Source organism: Trachypithecus francoisi, unplaced genomic scaffold (assembly GCF_009764315.1).
Source record: "Trachypithecus francoisi isolate TF-2019V2 unplaced genomic scaffold, Tfra_2.0 Lachesis_group0, whole genome shotgun sequence".
Lineage (NCBI taxonomy): Eukaryota > Metazoa > Chordata > Mammalia > Primates > Cercopithecidae > Trachypithecus > Trachypithecus francoisi.
In genome coordinates, this window is record NW_022681453.1 from 87404685 (window position 1) to 87415615 (window position 10931).

The following is a 10931-nucleotide window of genomic DNA, read 5'->3' on the forward strand; positions in this document are numbered from 1 at the left end:
TTTTTTTGAAACAGGATCTCACTCTGTTGTTCAAGCTAAGTGCTGTGGCTCAATCACCCACTATGATTTTCAAAAAGGGGATGTGTGGCCCTTGAAAACATTTCCTCAGTGATTTTTTAATAGTCCTTCAAGGAAGAATTCCCCATCTGCTGAAGAACCGCTTTAAATGACTTAACACAATAATTCTAGTGCCAGGTATACCACTAAGACTAGTGAAAAAGAAAAGCTAGATTTACTGAGAGTCTTCACCTGTATGAAATACACGTAGATTCACATTTAACTTTGATTATGATCCCTTAGAAAAAGGAAAGAGTAGACTCGGTTTAAATGCCTATCCTACCTAAGGTTATATCTTATGACTTCATGACACCATCCCATAATTGGCAGTACTCCCCGAGAAAAGAATGGAGAATGGTGTAAACAAATTTCTTATGTTCGTATCATCTGGCACCCATATAGGTACAATGAAATGGGAATCTTTAAATACAGGTATGGTGAGCAAAGGGAAAAGAGACCTCACAGAAACCAAGGACTCCACAAATAACCTATGAAAGTCACAAAAAATATAAAAGTAGATACGAATAGATAATCTGATCAAAGTAACCAGAGTACTGAAATGCCTGGCTTTTTAAAGACAGTCATAACTACTTTCTCATAAAGAAATGATGGTAGCAGAGAAGGAACCAGGTGATCTTGGTTTGGGGAAAGTACAAATTAAGGGAAAACACAGAAACAAACCCAAGTTTTTAGGCTGGATATTTAGAGATTCTCAAATACATGTGTCTATACGTTCATTTATTAAAAGACATTTGTTAAAGAACAAATTTTTACTTTAAGAAAAGATAAAAGGGAAATATCGAGCAATCTAATTATCAAACTAAATTATACTGATTATAGAAATTCACCTATTCATGGATTCACTCAGTAAATATTTATTGAGTACCTACAATGTTCCGGACACACTTCTAGATACTATGAATACAGTATTGAACAGAAAGGCCATCAATGCCCTTACAGAGCTTGTGTTCTACTGGGAAAGACAGACAATAATCAAAAAGCTATATAATAGAATGCAGGCAGCCATGATGTGCTATAAAGAAAAGCAAAGCAAGGTCAAGGAAGAAAGCCAGAAGTGCTATTTTACCTAGAGAGTTCCTGGAGTGCCTCCCTACTATCCTCCAAACCAATGTGACAACAAAGCAGTTTCAGATCTGAGCATTCTTGTCTCTTGTCCTTTTTGAAGTCTGAGCAATCTTATCCACTTCCACAGGTTCTATTCTGACCTGTGTAGAGTTGATTCCTATTACTAGCTCTGACCTTTTCTCTGAGTTCTAATTCCATGTTGCCAAGAGTATAATCAAGTCTAAAATGAAACTTGCCATATCCCCCTCTCTGTCCCTCTACCCTCACCAAAAGATTATCTTCATTTTTCCAGAAACCTCTAGAGGAATTAAAGATTTGACTATTTCAGGCCGGGTGCAGTGGCTCAAGTCTGTAATCCCAGCACTTTGGGAGGCCGAGACAGGTGGATCACGAGGTCAGGAGATCGAGACCATTCTGGCGAATACAGTGAAACCCCGTCTCTACTAAAAAATACAAAAAACTAGCCGGGCTAGGTGGCGGGCGCCCGTAGTCCCAGCTACTCGGGAGGCTGAGCCAGGAGAATGGTGTGAACCTGGGAGGCGGAGCTTGCAGTGAGCTGAGATCCAGCCACTGCACTCCAGCCTGGGCGACAGAGCCAGACTCCGTCTCAAAAAAAAAAAAAAAAGATTTGACTATTTCAATTCTTTTATTCCACTATAGAAAAGTGTTAATAGTTCCCTCTCTAAAATGGTTCCCATTCACCCCTTAGTACTCTACTCAGTCTAACTACCTTTATGTTTAAGAGTAGCTGGAAGTTTGCTTGAGAAAGCAATGACATTCATGTCTTCCCCTGCTGAACCACAACTCTACCCTGTGAACTTCCATATCAGAACTTAATGTCTGTGCCTGGTTTTCACATCCTCTAAAATCAAGCTACATCAAACCTATCTGTTATGGACTGAATGGTGCCCCCCTAAAATTCACATGTTGAAGTCCTAACCCCCAGTACCGCAGAATGTGGCTATGTTTGGAGACGGCGCCTTTAAAGAGTGTAAGTTAAAATGGGCTGTTGGGGTGAGTCCTCATCTAATCTGACTGGCATCCTTACAAGAGGGAAGAAACACCAGGGATGTCCATGCACAGAGAAAATGTCATATGTGAGGACATAGTGAGAAGGCAGCCATGTACAAGTCAGGAGAGAGGCCTCAGGAGAAACCAAAACTGCCAAGACCTTATCATGAACTTCCAATCTCCCAGAACAGTGAGAAACAGATTTCTGTTGTTTAAGCCACCCAGCCTGTGGTATTGCATTACGGCAGCCCTAGCCAACTAAAACATTATCCCATCATACTTCTATCTCTGTTCTTCAACATGCAGTCTTTATGAGTATCTTCTAAAATAGCACACTAATTCTTGCCCCCAAATTTTTACCCAAGCTAGAATTCTTGCCTGTAATATTCTTCTCCCCTTGATTAAAAGCATGGGGTTCTGAAGTCAAACAAACCTGGGTTCAAATCCAAGCTCCATTCACGTAATAACCATCCAGCTTTAATTAACTTCTCTAAGACTGTTTTCTCATCCATAAAATGGGTATATTAACTGAATTCAGCCAGTAAGTAGGTTAGATGTGGTAGTGTCACAAGATGCCTAGCACAACTCCTGGTATATAATATACACTCAATGATGGTAGTTATAATTATTATTCAGTTTTCAAAATTCTAATTAATACTTTATTGTTAAGCATTTTGGCCTCTTTGGACTATCGGCCCAACTTGAAGAGAACATAGGAGAAGAGGAGGACTACAGGGTCAAGTCTGGAACCCTTCAGGGCCTTGATGTTGCCTGCAAACAGTGGACAGCTGATGTGATGGGGAGCCATTCAGGGGTTTCGAACAAGGTAAAAGCACGATCACAGTGGCAGCTGTGTGCAAGTGATCAGGAAAGACTCTGCAACAGTCAATGTGACAGGTACTGGAGGTCTGAACTGAAGTGGTGCTCCTGGGCATGGAAAGAGGGGAACTGTTTAGAGATTTCACACATTTAATCTATAGGACCGGCAAGAGACTGAACACAGAAAGAGAGGGGAGGGGCCGGGTGTGGTGGCTCACGCCTGTAATCCCAGCACTTTGGGAGGCTGAGGCGGGTGAATCACCTGAGATCAGGAGTTCGAGGCCAGCCTGGCCAACATGGTGAAACCCCATCTCTTCTAAAAATACAAAAATTAGCCAGGCGTGGTGGTGGGTGCCTGTAGTCCCAGCTACTCTGGAGGCTGAGGCAGGAGAATTGCTTGAACCCCAGAGGCAGAGACTGTAGGGAGCCAAGAAAGCACCACTGCACTCCAGTCTCGACAACAGAGTGAGACTCTGTCTCAAAAAGAAGAGAGAGGAGAGGAGAGGAGAGGAGAGGAGAGGAGAGGGGAGGGGAGGGGAGGGGGAGGGGAGGGGAGGGGAGGGGAGGGGAGGGGAGGGGAGGAAGAGAGATGAGGGTCAGAGGTTACTCCAAGGCCTTGAGGATTATAGTGGTGGCACCAAGAACAGAAACAGGAAAGCCAACTGAAGGAGAGTAGGGGAGGCACCAAGTCTGATTTTAACCTTCACATTCGGTTCACTGCACTGCTCCTGCCACTCTACCTCACCCCTTATCTGCACTCTGATTGGGGAAGTCTCTGTGCCCTTCTCATCCAGTAAAATTTCAAGAAAGAATCTAAAAATTAATTCACACCAAGGCATCAACAGTAACCCTTCTTAAAGGTTATTTGCATTTTAAGAGAGGCTCCCAAAAATGAACAACCATGAAGTTTGGAGAGCCGACAAACCTAAGTGAGGTGTGGGGTGGAGAAAGCATGTCCTTTAACATTATTATCACTACCCAGCCCACCTCCTGTCTGCTACAATTTGGCTGCAATCTGTCACTCTGCCCTAGATTTTGACATTAGTGTTGGGTTTAACAATCCCTTTCTTATCTAAGTGCTGGATACTGTTCAATACTAGAGATAAACATACACAACTGTTTTCATTGGCTGTTTACAAGATATGAAACCTTACCACAGAAGAGCAGGGTTGCGAAGGTCCATGATATATCAGCCTCTGCCATCTTTCAGACTGTTCGTCTCTCATGATACTAGAAATTCCAAGGGTAAATTTGGCAGTCTTGCCCAGTGATTACTTTCAGTTTCTTCAAACTCTTACCTTCCACCTCAAATTAAACACACCTCCTTTCCCCATAGCAGAGATACAACATAGAAAGTTCTTATGGCCTTCAGAACAACTTTTCACAACTGTTATGATTAAAAAATAAATCATCCTTTCATTTTTTTTCCATCCTGGGTTATTTGTTCAACCAAAATTTAGGAAGTCACCCTGTGCTATGCTGCAGAGGTAAGGGAATGGGTGTGGAAGGGGAGGAGAAGGGCAACAATCAGAACTCACACAATTCCTATCTTCAAAGTGTCCTCAGTTCATCTTCATTCACAAGACCTAATCCCCACATCTGTGGATCATCTTTGTAGCTCTGGCCCTTTTAAACCTCCAGCAAGCCTCCCTAGGTTTAAGATGTGGAACTCTACTGCCAGTGGTCCAAATTTCCAAAAAGATCTGACCCACATGGAATCTAAGTGCATTGCCTCAATGATTCTCATAGGAGTTATTCCCAACCATGCACATCTTCGTAAGTGTGTGCACTGTAGTATGTGGCCAAGCAAGGGTGAATAAATAGGAGATGTTGTTTTAATAGTGGTGCTGAATCATTCAGCAGATTTACTCAGAACTTCGTGTCATTTTCTGTCATATATTCATGGTATACACACTTATTCACTGCACTCTGCCAAATACTGCACAAAATGAATTAAAAAGAAATTCATCATGGTGCAGCCACTGTGTAGAATAGTATGGCAGTTCCTGAAACAATTAAACATAGAATGACTTGATATATCCCCAAAAGTAATGAAAGCAAGGATTCCAACAGATACTTGTACACCCACGTTCACAGCAGCATTGTTCATGACAGTCAAAAGACAGAAACAATCCAAGCGTCCATGGACAGATGAATGGATAAACCAAGTGTGGCAGGCACACTTACACACACGCCGGAATAGTATTCAGCCTTAAAAAGGAAGGACATTCTGACATTTATACAACATGAATGAACCTTGAAAATATTACGCTACATGAAATAAACCAGTCATAAAAAGATAGGTATTATATGACTCCACTTATATAAGGTATGTAGAGTCATCAAATTCGTAGAGACAAAAAGTAGAACGGTGGTTGCCAGGGACTTGGGGGAGGGAGGAATGCAGAACTATTGTTTAATGGATATGAAGTTTCAGTTTGGGAAGATGAATAAGTTCTGGAAATGGCTGGTGGTAAAAGTTGTAATATGAAAAGTACTTAGTGGCACTGAACTGTACACTTAAAAATGGATAAGATGGCAACTTATGTATCTTTTATCACAATTTTAAAAAATATATTTAAAGCATTTAAGGATATAATAGAATAAAACTTTCCTGAAATAAAGAAATATAAAGCCAGGCATGGGGGCTCACACCTGTATCCCAGCACTTCGGGAGTCCAAGGTGGGAAGATCCCTTGAGACCAGGAGTTTGAGACCAGTCTGGGTACCATAGCAAGACCCCATTTCTACAATAAAAAAGAACAAAGAAGCTTGGCATGGTGGCATGCACCTGTAGTAGTCCCAGCTACTGATGAGGCTGAGGCAGGAGGATCACCTGAGCCCAGAAGGTAGAGGACACAGTGAGCTATGATCATGCCACTGCACTCTAGCCTGGGTGACAGAGGCTCAAAAACTCTGTCTCACAAAAAAAAGCAAATCTTTGTGTGACTGAGGCAGGTGGCTCACTTGAGGTCAGGAGTTCAAGACCAGCCTGGCAAACATGGTGAAACCCCATCTCTACTAAAAATACAAAAATTAGTCGGGCGTGGTGGCATGTGCCTATAGTCCCAGCTACTCAGGAGGTTGAGGCATGAGAATCCCTTGAGCCCGGGAGGCGGAGTTTGCAGTGAGCCGAGATGAGGCTACTCACTCCAACCATGGGTGACAGAGGGAGATTCTGTATCAAAAAAAAAAAAAGAAAGAAAGGAGAGAGAGAGGAAAAAGAAGCGGAGGAGAAGGAGAAGAAGGAGAAGGAGAAAAAGGAGGAGGAGGAGGAGAAAAGAGAAAAGAAAAGAAACTAAAAATGTTGTTCCTCCTCTGGAAACCAGTACTTTTAAAATCCATGAAAAATGAGGATGTAGACACAAAGCAAGACACAAAAAGACAACAAACCACAGAAAAATATTTTGACTTCAGTTGAATAAGTACATGCAGAGCATTTATAACGGAATGTCTCAACCTTTCTTTCAGTATTAGACCCACTACGGAGTCTTTTTAGACATCTTTTTCCTAATCATCCCCTGATGAAAGTTTAATACCACAGATATACTGTATATCTATTATGTACTATGCTCCCTTTCGGGGTCACAAACCATTGTAATAGCTAAGATTTTTCCCTGAAGAACCAATTTTTGCCCTCTTGTAGATAATATCAGCCTCTCTGAGAATGCATGATTTACAGTATCAGACCCTCTACAGATTCACAGTAGTAGGCTGTCTAGCAAACTTGACTGAAACAATCAGAGGACTGGGGATGCACATAAACTACGCAATGCTAAAATGTATCCAAAAGTCTTCTACCAATATTAAAAGTGCCTGCATGTTGCTAAATATCTGAACAAACAGTGAAAAAAATCATTTTTAATGTCTCCAAATATCTGGAGGTTGGCATTTTATAGATATAGCAGCTAGGTAATTAACAGTATTTTGATAAGTTTAATTCAGATATTTGGTATCATGTATACAGAACGTAGCACTGTGATTATTGTTTAATATAACCATGACAGAATTCACCATTTGTCGTGGTGAAGTCTATCAAAAAGACATATGCACCTGTGTGTACATTGCAGCACTTATTCACAATAGCAAAGACATGGAATCAACCTAGACGCCCATCAAGAGTGGACTAGATAAAGGAAATGTGGTACATATACACTGTAGAAATCTACACAGCCATAAAAGGAATAGAATCATGTCCTTCGCAGCAACATGGATGCAGCTGGAGGCCATTATCCCAAGTGAATTAACACAGGAACAGAAAACCAAATACCACATGTTCTCATTTGTAAGTGGGAGCTAAACATTGGATACTCAAGGACGTAAAGATGGCAACAAAGACACTGAGGACTGCTAGAGGCGGGAGGGAGGGAGGGAGGCAAGCAAGGGCTGAAAAATCACTATGATCAGGGCCTGGGTGATGGGATCAGTTGTACCCCAAATCTCAACATCACGCAATATACCCAGGTAACAAACCTACACATGCACCTCCTGAATCTAAAATAAAAGCTGAAGTTATGAAAATAAATAAATAAAATAAAACTAATTACAGCTACCTAAAATGCTGTAGGGCTAAATGAGATCTTGCTGGTAAGCTCCCAAAACAAGTGTTTAATAAGTGTTCATTCCCAATCCACTAACTCCATCAGTGGCAGTAAATATTTTCATTCACTACATTCGAAAGGAAGGTATTTTACTTCACAGACAATCCCAAATTAAAGGAGCAGAAAGTGCTTTAATCAGAAATCACATATGCTAGCTTTAAGGAGCCTCTTCACCAAAACTATGAGGGGGCATGATGCTCTCCAAGCCTGTTAAAGATTACTTAACCCTGAAACTGTCAGTAATCAGAGAGCTGACTTCCCCTCTTAGATGTATTCATATGTCCTCCTGCTATGGAAAATAGCGGAAATTCAACAAATTGGTTTAAAAAAATACTACTAAGCCACACACACACACACAAACACACACACACACACACAAAAACTTAGTTCTCATGAAATCACAGTAAAATGCCTATAAGTAAAATTCATAGTAATTTTACAGCAACTTCAAAAAAATAGCTAATTTAAGAAAAGAATCTTAGAAAAATCCCACCACCCTCTTTGACATCAGCCAGGGGCTAGGTAACACCTGGATGCTACTCGTTTAGAAATATCAGCCCTTCTCACCCTCGGGAGTTCAGCATCAGGCCAAGAAAGCCAAAAGGTGAAGTTCAGCCAGGGCCCTCGAGATCTTCCTGTTAACCTGGGAGAAAAAATCAAGAGGCCTCCAGTTCAGTGTCAGCTATGAGTCAAAAGAAAATGGTGTTCTCAGAAGCAATTCATTGCTGGTCTCAGAACAATTAGAAAATCTTTCCCTCAGTAATGCTTCCCATGGCTTTGTAGCTTCTGAAAGGGTTTCTTTTGCTCTCTGAGAGCAGGATCTGTTTCAAGGCAAGAAAAGAGAAGGGTTTGCTTCCTTTTCCTCAGTGAGGAAAAGTCTGTATCTGAACAGCTGGATTATGCTGACCTTGGTCATCACCTCCACACTGGAAAGGATGCTGCCAAACGTTTCCCGTCATCTGCGCTGTGCGCTGATGTCATGTGCTAACTCCTCTCAGACTGACTCCTCTGCCACCACAGTGCTCCACGCCTGTACCCTCCCCAACTGTGTCTTTGACCTCAGCAGGATGATGTTAGAAAGACGGTGGGGAGGGGTGGTGGACTATACATTGTATTTTGAAGCCAAATAAAAAGACTGCAGGGTTATCTGCATGTTTAGATTATCTGTGTGGCTGATGCCCTGCTCCATCTGGGATTATGTGGGGTGGTGAATGAGACTTGGAAACTTTTCTCTCCTTTTATTGTTTAAACAACCCACTGTCTAACAGAAGCAAAAAAATATTCCACCCAGCCAAATATTTATTTAGATGTCAGATTTAAATAGAGGGAATATATATTACCAAATGCTTAAAATTTATATAACTGTCATCCTCTTTGGACAGCACCTTCAGCCACTACAGCAAATTCACTAATCCCAATGCAAAGAATCTCTAATCCATTCTATTTAGAAACATGCTTTTATTCAAACAAACCCCTTAACATATACAGATTATCATGAATCTGGAGGTCCAGTCAAATCATCAAATTTCAGGTTTTCCTCATTCATAAAATGGCTATTCATACATTTTAATTTTACAGAAGTAATGTAAGAATGAATGAGGGCATGCTATAAAGTACTTCAATTTACTCTGATATATTTTCCCATATAGTTTCATGTCTATGCTTGGTGGGAAAGTACACCTCTAAACCCACACATCACATCTCCTGGAAAGGCTTCTGCCTCGGGATATCATAGTTCTAGGTCACTGACAGAACATACAGTGTTACATTAGATTTATGATACTTCATCACGCATTCTATCGATCTCCTCCATTAGTATCTTAGTCCTTCCCGGGCCTTTAAAGCAAACAGACATGATTCTTGCTATTACTAAACTACAAAAACGTCCGAGATGTTCTTTCTCCAAAAAACTATCCCCCAATATTTTGCCCCAAAGCAAGTATGGCTACTCAAACACAAGAGAGTGACTCCAAAGTTAAGAATCTGACTATGGGAATAGGAAAGAAAAAGAAAAAAAAAAAACTTAGCATTTATTTTAATAAAACATCAAATAATAAAAATATACCTTTGTGTTTGAAGAGTCAAGTCAAACAAATACGTAAGAGGAAATCAATTGTTTCCAGCTCTAATCAGCGATAATAACCCAAGTACGTGACAGCATGAGAAAGACGATCAGTTTCCTTTTGAGGTTACATGATAAGCAGCAGCTAACAGCCTTTTTCTCTAAGAACTCGCCATCTGACCTCGTGGCAAGAGGAAGCTCGCCCCTCGCACTGGCGCCCTTTATAGCATTCGCTTTCAGTTCACCACTCGAGTGAGGAAGGGGGCGGGGGAAGCTAAGAGCCTGTTTTCTAAAATACAGAATACGGTCATCCTCTCGTTCGAACTGGGTTGTGTGGGCACTGAGAACGGCCAGAGGAGACAGGGAGGGGGTAGCGAGGACTAGGTTTGTGGATTTTTTTCTGCACACTGGAAATTCCCAGGCCAAAAAGGTACCGACCCGAGTCCCGGACATTCCCCTCGAGGGCCGGCTCCAAGACCTGGACTGGAGCCGCAGGGAGGAATCAGACGCAACATCTTCAGACAAAACTTTTTCTTTAAAGATGTCCTTTTAAAATGTCCTAATGAATCTCCTGGTGGGCGTTAGAGTTGCCTCTCATCAGATTCACTTCATCTTATTTCACTTTTTCTGTGTGGCCCCTAACCGTGGGGGTGCAGTGGGCGGGTGGAGGGAGTTACAATACAGCTTTTACAATATGGCAAACAAAAAGTAGTATCGCTATCATGTGCCTTCATTGACTAATTAAAGGACAAGGAATCTGTGGCGTAAATAAAGCAATGGTCCTGTAACATGAAGATCACTTTATTTTCAAGGGGTAAGGGGAATGGTAATGGGGTAGATTTAACAGCAAATGAACCACTGCAGAACACTGAAAGGGTTTCTCCTATGACATTTAGTTTCACTTCTTTTCCATTTAGGACACCAGCTGCTGTAATCTCAGTACTACTTTTTTTTAAGTTATCTTCCCCAAGCAGTGTTACAATCCAGTTGGAATGGGCATTAGATGTACACATTATTAGACTCTTAAAACTAAAAGAGGACCAATAGCCTCTCATTTAACCAGAATATTAAAAAAGAAAATATATGTACACACATATAAATATATTTAAGTTCACACTTTTTTATTTTTTATTTATTTATGTATTTATTTATTTATTGAGACAGTTTCACTCTTGTTGCCCAGGCTAGAGTGCAATGGCATGATCTCGGCTCACTGCAACCTCCACCTCCCAGATTCAAGCAATTATCCTGCCTCAGCCTCCTGAGTAGCTGGGATGACAGGCATGTGCCACCAT

At 41.3% G+C, this 10931-nt stretch overlaps 1 protein-coding gene across 1 annotated transcript in view; it reads right to left on the reverse strand.

Annotated features, from left to right (window-relative positions):
- The window catches only part of NFKBIZ (NFKB inhibitor zeta), a 34179-nt gene extending 23248 nt beyond the window's left edge, over positions 1–10931 (reverse strand). Inside the window, exons 1-2 of the mRNA XM_033211405.1 lie at positions 9640–10931; positions 8142–8217 (exon numbers count right to left, since the gene is read on the reverse strand). The gene's annotated coding sequence lies outside the window, so the exon portion shown is untranslated. The remainder of the gene's footprint in view (positions 1–8141; positions 8218–9639) is intronic.